Source organism: Jaculus jaculus, chromosome 9 (genome assembly GCF_020740685.1).
Source record: "Jaculus jaculus isolate mJacJac1 chromosome 9, mJacJac1.mat.Y.cur, whole genome shotgun sequence".
NCBI classification, from domain to species: domain Eukaryota; kingdom Metazoa; phylum Chordata; class Mammalia; order Rodentia; family Dipodidae; genus Jaculus; species Jaculus jaculus.
The window spans coordinates 15,961,207-15,973,270 of NC_059110.1; positions in this window are offsets into that span (position 1 = coordinate 15,961,207).

Here is a 12,064-nt window from a genome sequence, read left to right on the forward strand (position 1 = left end):
TGTGGCTTCAGACAGACAATATACACCATGCTGGGCTTGAAGTACCCCATGAGTTGGCTAAGGAGGTGGTGGATAAACACACTGTCCCTCTGCACTGACCCTGCCTCAGGCAAAGATTAAGCCTACTGCATGGAGACAGAAGGAAGAGAAGGTATTTCCCATCTGTCCTGAGGTGTGTGACCAGGGTCAAGCAGTGTGACTACTTCTCAGCTTTGTGGATGAAATTGCCATCCGCGGGTAGCTCGTGTTTGAGGTGCCCCTGAGCACTGGCAGTGCAGGTCCGTGTGATGGGGAGGGGGAGGAGAGGAGCGTTCCTCATTTACCCCACCCAGACCCCAGGAATGTGCACACTGAGGAGGCCCCATGTCACCTGGGAGGGGCACCCAGTTGATGCATCCTTGTAAATGAGCGGACGTGGGAAAAGACAGGAAAGATCTAGACGCAGAGTTCTGGAGCGACCAGAGCCTAACGGGCGTCTGGGTGCACAGCAGCCTGCATGCTCCACTGCGTGCGTGTGTGCGTGCGTGCGTGCGTGCATGTGTGTGTGTGTGTGTGTGTGTGTGTGTGATCCTGTGCACACATGCAGAGGCGCGTGAAAGGGACAAGGGCGGACACTTTGAGGAGGATGTGACCTCAGGGGGATCCTTAACCAAAAACTTCCTCTTCTCCTAGAAGTCCTTCTATGTTTCAGTTCTTCTAGCTGAAGGAAATTCTTCCAGAAGCTCCTTTTCAGCAACAGCATGTTATCATTTCAATCTAAAATATCTCCTAAAGGGGCTGGAGAGATGGCTTAGCGGTTAAGGCGATTACCTGCAAAGCCAAAGGATCCTGGTTCGATTCTCCAGGACCCACATAAGCCAGATGCACAAGGGGGCACATGCATCTGGAGTTCATTTACAGAGGCCCTGGCGTGCCCATTCTCTCTCTCTCTCTCTCTCTCCCTCTTTCTCTCTCTCAAATAAATAAATAAAATATATTATTTAAAATATCTCTTAAGGACTGGGAGATGGCTTCGGGGGCAAAGGCACTTGGTGTACCTGAGTTCAGATTTCCAGCACCCATGCAAAGCCAGACATGGTAGTGAGTGTCTGCAATCCCAGCCCTCTTACCTGTGGGGAAGAGATGGGAAAATTCCCAGAAGCTCACGGGCCAGCCACTGTGAAATCCACAGCAGTGAACAAGTAACCCTACCTCAAAGCAAAAGGCAAAGGACTGACATGCAGGGTGGCCCTTTGACCTCCACAAGCCAGCTGTGGGACACATGCACCTGTGCACACACACACACACACACACACACACGATGATAATGATGATGATGATAATAATAACAATACAATGTCTCCTAAAAGCCACATAATAAAGGTTTGTTTGCCATCCTGTGCTGTCACTGAGCAAGGTTGAAACCTTTAGGCCAACTGGAAGGAAGTAAGGTTATTGGGGGCATGTTCTTGAAGGACGTATTGGGACCCTGGCCTTCATTTCTCTCTGGTCCCTGGCCACCATGAGGTGAACGAATTTGATCTAATGTGTAGTCTTTGACCAACCACAGGCCCAAAGCAGCCAGACCAAGTGACTGTGGACATAAACTCCTGAAACCAAGAGCCCAAATCTGTCATTTGTCCATTCAATCAACTTTTCTCGGGTATTTGGTAATAATGAGAGAAAGCTGATGCACACAACAAAATAATAAACAGCTGGCAATGCCAACCAACATTCTTTTGTTTGTTTGTTTTGTTATTCGAGGTAGGTTCTCACTCTAGCCCAGGCTGACCTGGAATTCACTATGTAGTCTCAGGGTGGCCTCGAACTCGTGGCGAGCTTCCTACCTTTGCCTCTCGAGTGCTGGGATTAAAGACGTGCGCCACCACGCCTGGCTCCAACCAACATTCTTACTGAAACACTGTGTAGGCAAAGATAGGAGAGCTGATGGGGTGGTGCTAGGCAGAGAACGGTAGTTTACCAGAGAGAGCCGGCTTTGCCCTCAGCAGCACTCAACAAAAATCACATGGAGAAAGAAAATGCACGTGACTTAAGAGAGAATTAAGCAGATTAGAGCTGCAAATACAGCCTCGAGGCCAGGAGGAAGAATTCTGCTAATTGGAGAGCATAACTTAAAAGGTGAACACAGCACCAAGGCCCGAGGGGCTAACTGCAGGTTTAATTAAAGGTGATCATCTATCACCTTGTCCTTGCTTTAAACAGTGGCCCTGAGCAATGCTTGGGGAACACGTGAGTCTTATTAGACAGATTTCTTATTCTTTGAATCTTAGACTGGACTCTTTTTCCCATCTATAATTCTGCCTACTGGGATCTCTACTGGATTTAGGGTTTCTTGCTCCATGACTACCCTCACCCCAGCCAAATGTTACCCCAAGAGAGAGAAAGATGAAACTCACACGTGAATATCGACATAGTGTTGTACAAAGGCAACAGAAAACATTTAGATTTCTCCCAACCCCTCCACGCCCCCCACCCCAGATCCTCCAAATCTCTCACTATGTAATTTATGAGCTAGAGCATTCTGTGACGGAGTCCTTGGTCCCAAGGGGCAGGGGCTCCAGCGCTGCTGCTCACGATGTAATTTACAGCCTGGTAGCCGGGAGGTGAGCTGTCGTCCTTGCTGGACCGTGACTCTTCCCACTGGGTTTCATCCTTGCAGACGAACTGTGATGAACAACACACCAGGAAATGGAGGAGATAACGCAGTGTTATTCTGTGTAACAATGTGCAGGCTCTTGCTAACTCAAACAGTGGTAGAGTGCCTGTGTGTGTGTGAGAGAGAGAGAGAGAGAGAGAGACTTGTGATGATACAACTTTTCTGATTCTCCCATTGTTTGACTGTATGATGATGCAACAAGCATGCAATACATATTGGACTGAATTTCACATTTGGATTTCCCCCGCCCCAGGTTAATAATATACCATCCAGACCTCCTTTTGCGTAGGAAGGCTGTGGCCAGGGGCAACTTCCGGTCAGCACTGTGATGAGGGGAAATGATGGCGAGTTGTCAGTGGGCTGTGCTGTCAGCGTTTAGGGGGTTGCTGTGTTTTGTGTGTCTTAATATCCCATCATACCTTTAATAAGTTACACAAGATGTCAATACTTCACTAGAAAGCAAGCCTTTGTGTGGGGTGTGTTAGATGATTTTGCCAAACTATAAGTGAATAAGGTAAGCTGCTCAAGTGCTGCGGTTGGCTAGGCTGTATTAAATGCTTTTCCAACGCAGGACGCTTTCACCCTCTTCAGGCTCATGGACACGTAACCCCATCGTAAGTCGAGAGCACTCTGTCCCTGAATGCTGGTCCTGCTGGAGTTTGCATTTCGCAGATACGGCAAGGAAGATGTGCCTATGACAATGCCAGGGGTCACAGTGCCATTCTGATCCCAAGCCTGCTGCTGCTGGTGGGTGGATAGGTGGGTAGGTAGGTTGGTTGGCTGGGTAGTTGGCACTACACCTTCACAATTGCTTAAGTTTCCAAGCTAATGAATAGATGCTCTTTCTCCTACAGATATATATTTTTATTTACTTATTTGAGGGAGGGAAAGAGGCAGAGTGACAGACAGAAAGAATGGGTGTGCCAGGGCCTCCAGCCACTGAAAACAAACTGCAGATGCACGTGCCACCTTGTGCATCTGGCTTACGCTGCAAGTGTTTTCAGATAACAGACAAAGAATGGAGAGAAGAGAGGTTGAAGCACTGGCTCAGACACCAGACCATCTTTCTGGTCTGTCAACTTCCTATGGTTCTCTTGAGACCCATAGAGCCAAAGGGTACGTGGCTATATTTTGGGGCCCTGCCTTCCTGACAGGAACCAACTGGCACATTCATGACCTCACAATAGTTATTGATATACCCACAAAACCAGCACAGTTTTCAGTGCATCAACATTTTGATACGGAAGGTGGAGGAAAACAAAAAAAAAAATGAGATAATAGAACAAAGGAAGGTCTGCTTTAAAAAGAGGAGGGTCCTCAGGGAATGGGGGCAGTGGGAGACAGGAGGAAAAAAGGATAAGGGCATGGGAACATGGTTAGATTACTGCATCTTCATATATTACAATTCTCAATTAAAATAAAGAACAAGGGCTGGAAAGATGGCTTAGCGGTTAGTGCTTGCCTGGGAAGCCTAAGGACCCCAGTTCGAGGCTCGATTCCCCAGGACCCACATTAGCCAGATGCACAAGGGGGCGCATGCATCTGGAGTTCATTAGCAGTGGCTGGAAGCCCTGACGCTCCCATTCTCTCTCTTTCTCTTTCTCTGTGTTTCTTTCTCTCTCTCTCTCTGTCACACTCAAATGAATAAATAAAAATGAACAAAAAATTTTAAAAAAATACAGAACAACAAAAACCATACTCTCCACCATCCCTCCATTCTCTTACAAAGGATTATTGGGAGCAAGACCTTTCCCTATAATATTTAAATTGCATGAAATAGTTTTGTGGGTAGAAAAAAATGTACCAGAATTACAGACTGTTTAACTAGCACCTCATTTAGGGCCGATCTCAGAATGTACACATCTCACAAGATAAGAACCAAAAGACATTCTCCCCGCCACCACCATGCTTCCGTAGCCCAGATACCTATCTAACTTATAATCTAGCTCCTCCTACAACCACAGCCATACAAAGTGCAGCTGAGTTGGCTCTATAACTAGACATCCAGCCTTAAAATCAAAGCTTTGCCACCTAATGACTTCATGACCTTAGAATGTGGTTGACCCTCCATATCTGTGGGTTTTGCTTCCATGGATTCAGTGATCTTTGGATCGAAAATGTGTTTTGAGGGGGCATGCTGGAGAGATGGTTTAGTAGTTAAGGCACTTGTCTGCAAAGCCAAAGGATCCAGTTTGATTCTCCAGGACTCACGTAAGCCAAATGTACAAGGAGGCGCATGCATCTGGAGTTCATTTGCAATTGCTGGAGGCCCTGGTGTGCTCATTCTATCTCCCTCTCACTCTCTCTCTCTTTCTCTCTCTCTCTCTCTCTCTCTTTCTCTCTCTCTCACACACACATACACACATACACACTCTCTCTCTACCTCTTTCTCTTTCAAATAAAATACTTTTTTTTTTTTTTTGGTTTTTCAAGGTAGGGTCTCACTCTGGCTCAGGCTGACCTGGAATTCACTATGTAGTCTCAGGGTGGCCTCAAACTCCCAGCAATCCTCCTACCTCTGCCTCCCAAGTGCTGGGATTAAAGGCGTGCACCACCATGCCTGGCATAAAATACTTTTTAAATAAATGTTTTTAATGCGCATCTATACTGAGCATGTAAAAACACTGTTTTCTTTTCATTATTCCTTAAAAAATACTGTATGGCAAGTACATAGCATTTCTATTGTATTAGATATTATAATTATTGAGGATAATTTAACAAGAAGTATGTAGGTCGTATGCAAATACAATGCCAGTTTATATGAGGGACTTGAACATCTACATAGTTCATCATGCTGCAGAGGGTTCCTGGAAGCAAGCTCTCCCCCCCAAAAAAACAAAATGGCAAGAAATGCTGTGGTGGTTTGAATGAATGTCCCCCAGTTGATTTAGGAGTTTATTAAAAGCTTGTAATTTGGATCTTCAGCTGCCTTTCTGGAGGAGATGTCACTGTGGGCGGGTCCTAGGGTCCAGGCCTAAGGTGTGGGGGTGGATTTGGAATTCCTATCTAAAGATGTAGCCGGGTGTGGTGGCGCATGCCTTTAATCCCAGCACTAGGGAGGCAGAGGGAGGAGGATCTCCATGAGTTCAAAGCCACCCTGAGACTACAGAGTGAATTCCAGGTCAGCCTGAGCTAGAGTGAGACACTACCTTGAAAAGCCAAAATAAATAAATTAATTAATAAATAATAATAACAATGAATAAAATAAATAAAGATGTGCAAAGTGCCTGAGCTTTGCCTGGGGTCCCTGAAGTGTGCTTGCCTGCTTTTAAGGATGGCTTTTTTTTTCAGCTTGGATCTGTGAAAGCAGGCCAGCTGCTACCATTATAGAACTTCCCTTGAATCGATAAGCTTCAAATAATTTCCCTTCCTTCCATAACTGTGCTTCCTTGGGAAGTTCATCCCAGCTACTTAAAGCTGTCTTCCACACATGCCCGTGTTTAATACCCCCAAGGCACTGTCTCCTAATCTGTACTAATGGGAACGACAGCAGCAGGTGCAACTGTAAGGGTTCCATGGGCAAGGCATCCAAGGGCATAGCAGCTGGCACAGTGGGCACTCAGCAGCAGGGAGCCAGGCACCACTTGCTTGGGTTTGGTGATGCCAGCTGCCTTGCGTGGAGGTGGACGGGCTTAGAAAGGGGTCTCGACACCTTCCACACGTCGCCATATCTGCCGGGCAGGGACGCCAGTGGGGGAACGCTGCATGAGGTTGTCCTGAACTAAGGGTAAAAGGGAGACACGGCCCTATTCTGGAATGTTCTCCCCACAATTGCTTCAAACTGTGCCGCAGAGGAGAAGCATCCATCCCGTGGCCTTCCATGCATCTTCCTGGTTCTCGCCGCCCCGCGCCATCAAGGCCTACCCATCCCTTCTTGCCGGACTTGGATGGGGGTTTTCCCGCTTGTCAATGTGCAGAACTCCAATGGAGCAAGAGCTGGGGCTGCACCTGTTCTACAAGGCTGGAAACGCTTCGAATGGGCATGACCATGTTGGCCCAGCCGCACGGCCAATCCTCGATGACCCCCCACCACCCCAGCTTAGTCCAAACACGTGAGGCGCACGCATGGGCCAGCCACAACAGTCACCAGCTCTATGACCTTCGGCACAGCTGTTATAGCTTTCAAATTTTCTTTACATTAAACCCTCTCCTGTAATTTTCCTATCTCTCTCCATTATACCCCCCTACTGAGACAACGCAATGCTCTTACTAGTTGGCATGGGTCACATTTCATTTTTCAAAGAGATAAAGAGTCATTTACATATATATTTGCATATATATGCACATGTTTTAGGTGTGGTTCTGGAAGTACAATGTCTGGATCATGTATTTGTAATATGTACTTGTTATACATACATACATACATACATACATACATACATACATACACACACACACACACACACACACACACACACACACACACATATATATATATATATTTGGTTTTTCAAGGTAGGATCTCACTCTAGCCCAGGCTGACCTGAAGTTCACTATGTAGTCTCAGAGTGGCCTTGAACTCATGGTGATCCCCCTACCTCTGGCCTCCCGAGTGCTGGGATTAATAGTTATTTCTAAGCTGTCCTCCAAAACTACGGTTGCAGTTGGTACACGTGCCCAGCTTTATCAGTGGGAAGCTCAGCTTCAAAAGTGGCATGCTTCTGCAGAAGGGGTGACTTGTGGCTCCTTGAGAGCAGCTTAGTGTCACCCAGGAAACAGTGACCATGAGCCTCCTTCCCCACTCCTGTGTGTGTGTGTGCACGCCCATACATGCGTGGGTACACGTTTATATGCGGGTGTGCATGCACATGTGTGTACCCACATGGAGAGGCCAGAAGTCAATATCGGGTATTTTTCCTCAGTCACCTTCTATCTTGTTTCTGTTGGCTTTTCATTTTATTTTTTTTTATTTTTATTTTTTTTTTGGTTTTTCGAGGTAGGGTCTCACTCTAGCCCAGGCTGACCTGGAATTCACTATGGAGTCTCAGGGTGGCCTCGAACTCACGGCGATCCTTCTACCTCTGCCTCCCAAGTGCTGGGATTAAAGGCGTGCGCCACCACACCCGGCTTCATTTTATTTATTTGAGAGACAGAGAGAGAGAGAGAAAGAGACAAAGAGAGAGGGAGAGAATGGGCACACCAGGGCCTCTAACCACTGCAAACTGCAGACGTTTGGGCCACCTTGTGCACCTGGCTTACATGGGTACTGGGGAACTGAACCTGGGTCCTTAGGCTTCTCAGGCCAGTGTTTTAATGGCTACGGCAGCTCTCCAACCTGGCTTTTTTTTTTTTTTTTTTTTGAGATAGGTTCTCTCACTCAACCTGGGACTCACCACTTCATTGAAAATAGCTAGATAGCAAACTCCTGTTATCTCCCTGGAACCAGGATTCTAGATAGGCATGTGCATTTGTACCCAGTTTTTACATCAGCGCTAAGGATCTGATCTCAGACCCTCTTGTTTATGTGGCTAGGACTTAGCCCGCTGAGCCATGTCCCCAGCCCCTCCTTTCCCCAAATTCAACTGTCTCCTCACAACCTGCCCACCTAGACCCCTTCCTCAATAAGGAAAAGGTGATGGATGTCAAAGGCCCCCAACAGGAACACGGACGGTGACACTTGAAGGTGGATGAATCTGGATGACAGGACCTCGGTCTTGGCTGCGGCTGGGGGACACTGATATATACGGGGCTCCCTGTGGTTACTGAACCACCTTCCAAGCAGGTGCTTGTTAACACCATCCCTTCCTGGTGACCAAGGCTTATTGTTTATGGATTCTGTTCTTTTAAAGTCCATAGCTTGGCCCTTAGGACCACAAATTAAAATGGAGCGGTGAGGGGAAAATGGGCTGTAGTAGAATTAAAAAAAAATCCATGGGCAGGAGAGATGACTTAGTGGTTAAGCGCTTGCCTGTGAAGCCTAAGGATCCCAGTTCAAGGCTCGGTTCCCCAGGACCCACGTTAGCCAGATGCACAAGAGGGCTCACATGTCTGGAGTTCGTTTGCAGTGGCTGGAGGCCCTGGTGCACCCATTCTCTCTCTCTCTCTCTCTCTCTCTCTCTCTCTCTCTCTCTCTCTCTCTCTCTGCCTCTTTCTCTCTCTGTCTGTCACCCTCAAATAAATAAATAAAAATAAAAAAAAAAATTTAAAACTCCGCAGGGTAGTATAGCAGGCAAGATTTCTTGACTTCCTCAAGGCGACTTCCCTGTGACACTGCAAGTCATTTAGTCATTGCAAAGCTTTTATGAAGCCTTGGGCAGACAAATACTGAGACTTGCAAACTCACGCCACTCAATATAAGCATTCTGACTGGTTTGTTAGAAACACATTCTTCCCAATCCATAACAGAAATTAGCATTTACTTGCCCGATTACCAATGAATAACCCCCAAGTGTTTTCCCCCAGTGCTCTGACGACAGAGAAAGAGTGAAGCTCTTTGTCATAAAGCAAGCGTGTGGGGCAGGTGACGGGATTGGTAAGTGGTTATGGTTTTTAAGGCCCCTTCACTTCTGCTCGGATAATCATCGTTGAGTGAACACTGATTTTTATTCCTGGCAACAACATGGGAATTTCAGCTCTTACAGGGTTTCTGCCTTTGGGCTCTTGGCTTTCATTAGAAATATGGTTTTGTCTGCTTCATTACACGGTTGAGTCATCCTTAGTCTTGGGTGGTTGAAGGCTTAAGGAAGTGCTTAAGACAGGGCAGTCTCTAGCATGAAATGTGTGACCTACTTTCTCTGTACAATAGCACCACAGATCTTTAGTGTTTCCTCCAGATAAAGAGCACAAATCAAGGAGAAGGGCCTTGGATTAAATGAGACTCATGATAAAACATGAACAAATACAGAAATTAAAGGCTTACTTCCCCCTTAAAGGTATAACATGCTTTATGGAATCAAAAGTCCCAGCAAAAAAAATGTGTATATATATATATATATATATATATATATATATATATATATATATATATATATATATATATATATGGCACAATAGCTTTGTCTCTTTGTACAGCTATAAAAGAGTACATACAAAAAATGTACTTTGTCAAAAGACATAGCATTATTCTTCCCCATCTACTCCTCAATTGCCCCCCCCCCAGCCCAGACAAGGTGACAATGTGTGGTCCTCCTGAGCAGCCATTACTTTGTATTGTATTGTACACTATTACTCATGTGCTTGTCGCCTTTTGCTTGTTTGAGGACCTAGACAATGACAGTGTTTCCAACTCTTGTTCTCTTCCTTTCTCTTTCTCCTGTTTCCTCCCTCTCTTTCTTTGCCTCTCCCCCCTGACCACAGTGTGCCTCCCATATTGTTTCAAAGATTTGAGGACCCTGTAGGCTTATATAAACTATAATTTTTTGTTTTGTTTATTTATTTGAGAGCGACAGAGAGAGAGAGAGAAAGAGGCAGAGAGAAAGGGAGAGAGAGAATGGGGGTGCCAGGGCCTCCAGCCACTGCAAACGAACTCCAGATGTGTGCACCCCCTTGTGCATCTGGCTAACAAGGGTCCTGGGAATTCGAGCCTCAAACCAGGGTCCTTAGGCTTCACAGGCAAGTGCTTAACCAGTAAGCCATCTCTCCAGCCCATAAACTACAATTTTAAGAGCTCCTAGCACAGGGCTGGGCAGATAGCTCAGTGAAGAAAGTGCTTGCTGTGCAAGGGTGAGGAGCTTAGTTCAGATCCCCAGAACCCACATAAAGCCAGATGTGGTAGACAAGTGTCTGTCATTCCGGCAGTCTTGTGATAAGAAGGGAGGTGGAGACAGGAGACTCTCCAGAAGCTCTTGAGTCTACTAGCCTGGAAAACACAGTGATGAATAGTAACAAGAAAGACCCTGCCTGGAGCTGGAGAGATGGCTTAGCAGTTAAGGCATTTGCCTGTAAAGCCAAAGGACCCAGGTTCAATTTCCCAGGACCCACATAAGCCAGATGCACAAGGCAACACATTGAGTCTGGAGTTTGTTTGCAGTGGCTAGAGGCCCTGGTGTGCCCATTCTCTCTCTGTCTCTCTTCTCTCTACCTCTCACTCTCTCTCTCTTGCAAATTAATAAATTAAATTTTAAAATATGAAAGAAAGACCCTGCCTGAAGTTGTCATCTGACACACACACACCCATACTCAACCACATAGACATGTATTAAAAAAATAAAACTGGGCTGGAGAGATAGCTTAGCAGTTAAGGCACTTTCCTGTGAAGCCTAATGACCCATGTTTGGTTCTCTGGGTCCCATGTAAGCCAGACGCACAGTGATGCAAATGTGCAAGGCACATGCTTCTGGAGTTTAATTGCAGTGGCTGGAAGCCTTGGCATGCTAATTTTCTCTCTCACTCTCTCATTAAGGCCAGTCTGTTGGGCTTACCTCAAAGGAAAAACAAACTTCCTAGCATGAAGACAAGGAAGGGGAGAGTTCTCAACTCCAAAGACACATAGCTTATTTGAAACAGAAAACAAATTCGGTGGGAAGTAGACTGGGCAGACATCTATGCTAGTTTTTTAAAAATCTGTTTGAGGGTTTTTCTTCTATTTCCATCACCATTTACAAAGAGATGCTAAGGCTTCCCACAATGCAGAATGCACATACTGGTCACTGGTCACCCATGAAGGAGGGGTGCTGTCCAAACTACCATGAACAAATTTCCTTTTCTTTTCTCTTCTATTTTTTTCCGGTTTTTCTAGGTATAGTTGCGCTCTAGACCAAACTGAACTGAAATTCACTCTGTAGTCTCGAGCTAGCCTCAAATTCATGGAGATCTTCCCACCTCTGCCTTCCAAGTGCTGGGATTAAAGGCGGGCGCCGCCATGCTATGCCAGATTTTTTAAAAAATATGAACAATCTTTAACTGGTTCCTTATTGTGAGTCATCAGAAGAAAGGCTGAGTCAGTGATGTTCCTTTTAAAAAAAAGTCTAATCACGCCAGACGTGGTGGCGCATGCCTTTAATCCCAGCACTCGGGAGGCAGAAGTAGGAGGATTGCTGTGAGTTTAAGGCCACCCTGAGACTCCATAGTGAATTCCAGGTCAGCCTGGGCTAAAGTAAGACCCTACCTCAAAACAAACAAACAAACAAAAGTCTAATCAGCACTAAAGGAGTCATTTGCTGTTACTAATAACAGAAAACATTTTAGAAAATCACCCTCAAGCAAACTGTGGCATAGAAACTGTGTGTTGAATTACGTGTCATGGGCAGTTTAGTCACCTGACAAGAGCCAATCTGGTGGCACCACACTTTCCCTTAGCTCAATTTCTATTTTTGGCTTTTACAACCATTTGGTGGGCCATGACACTACAAATAAATTCAGTTCATAAAAGTGCTTCCAGAGTTTAGCCTGGGAACTTTAAAATAGTAAGTATATTTTTATTTTTTGTATCACTTATGAGAGAAGGGAGAAAGAGAAACAGAATGGGCA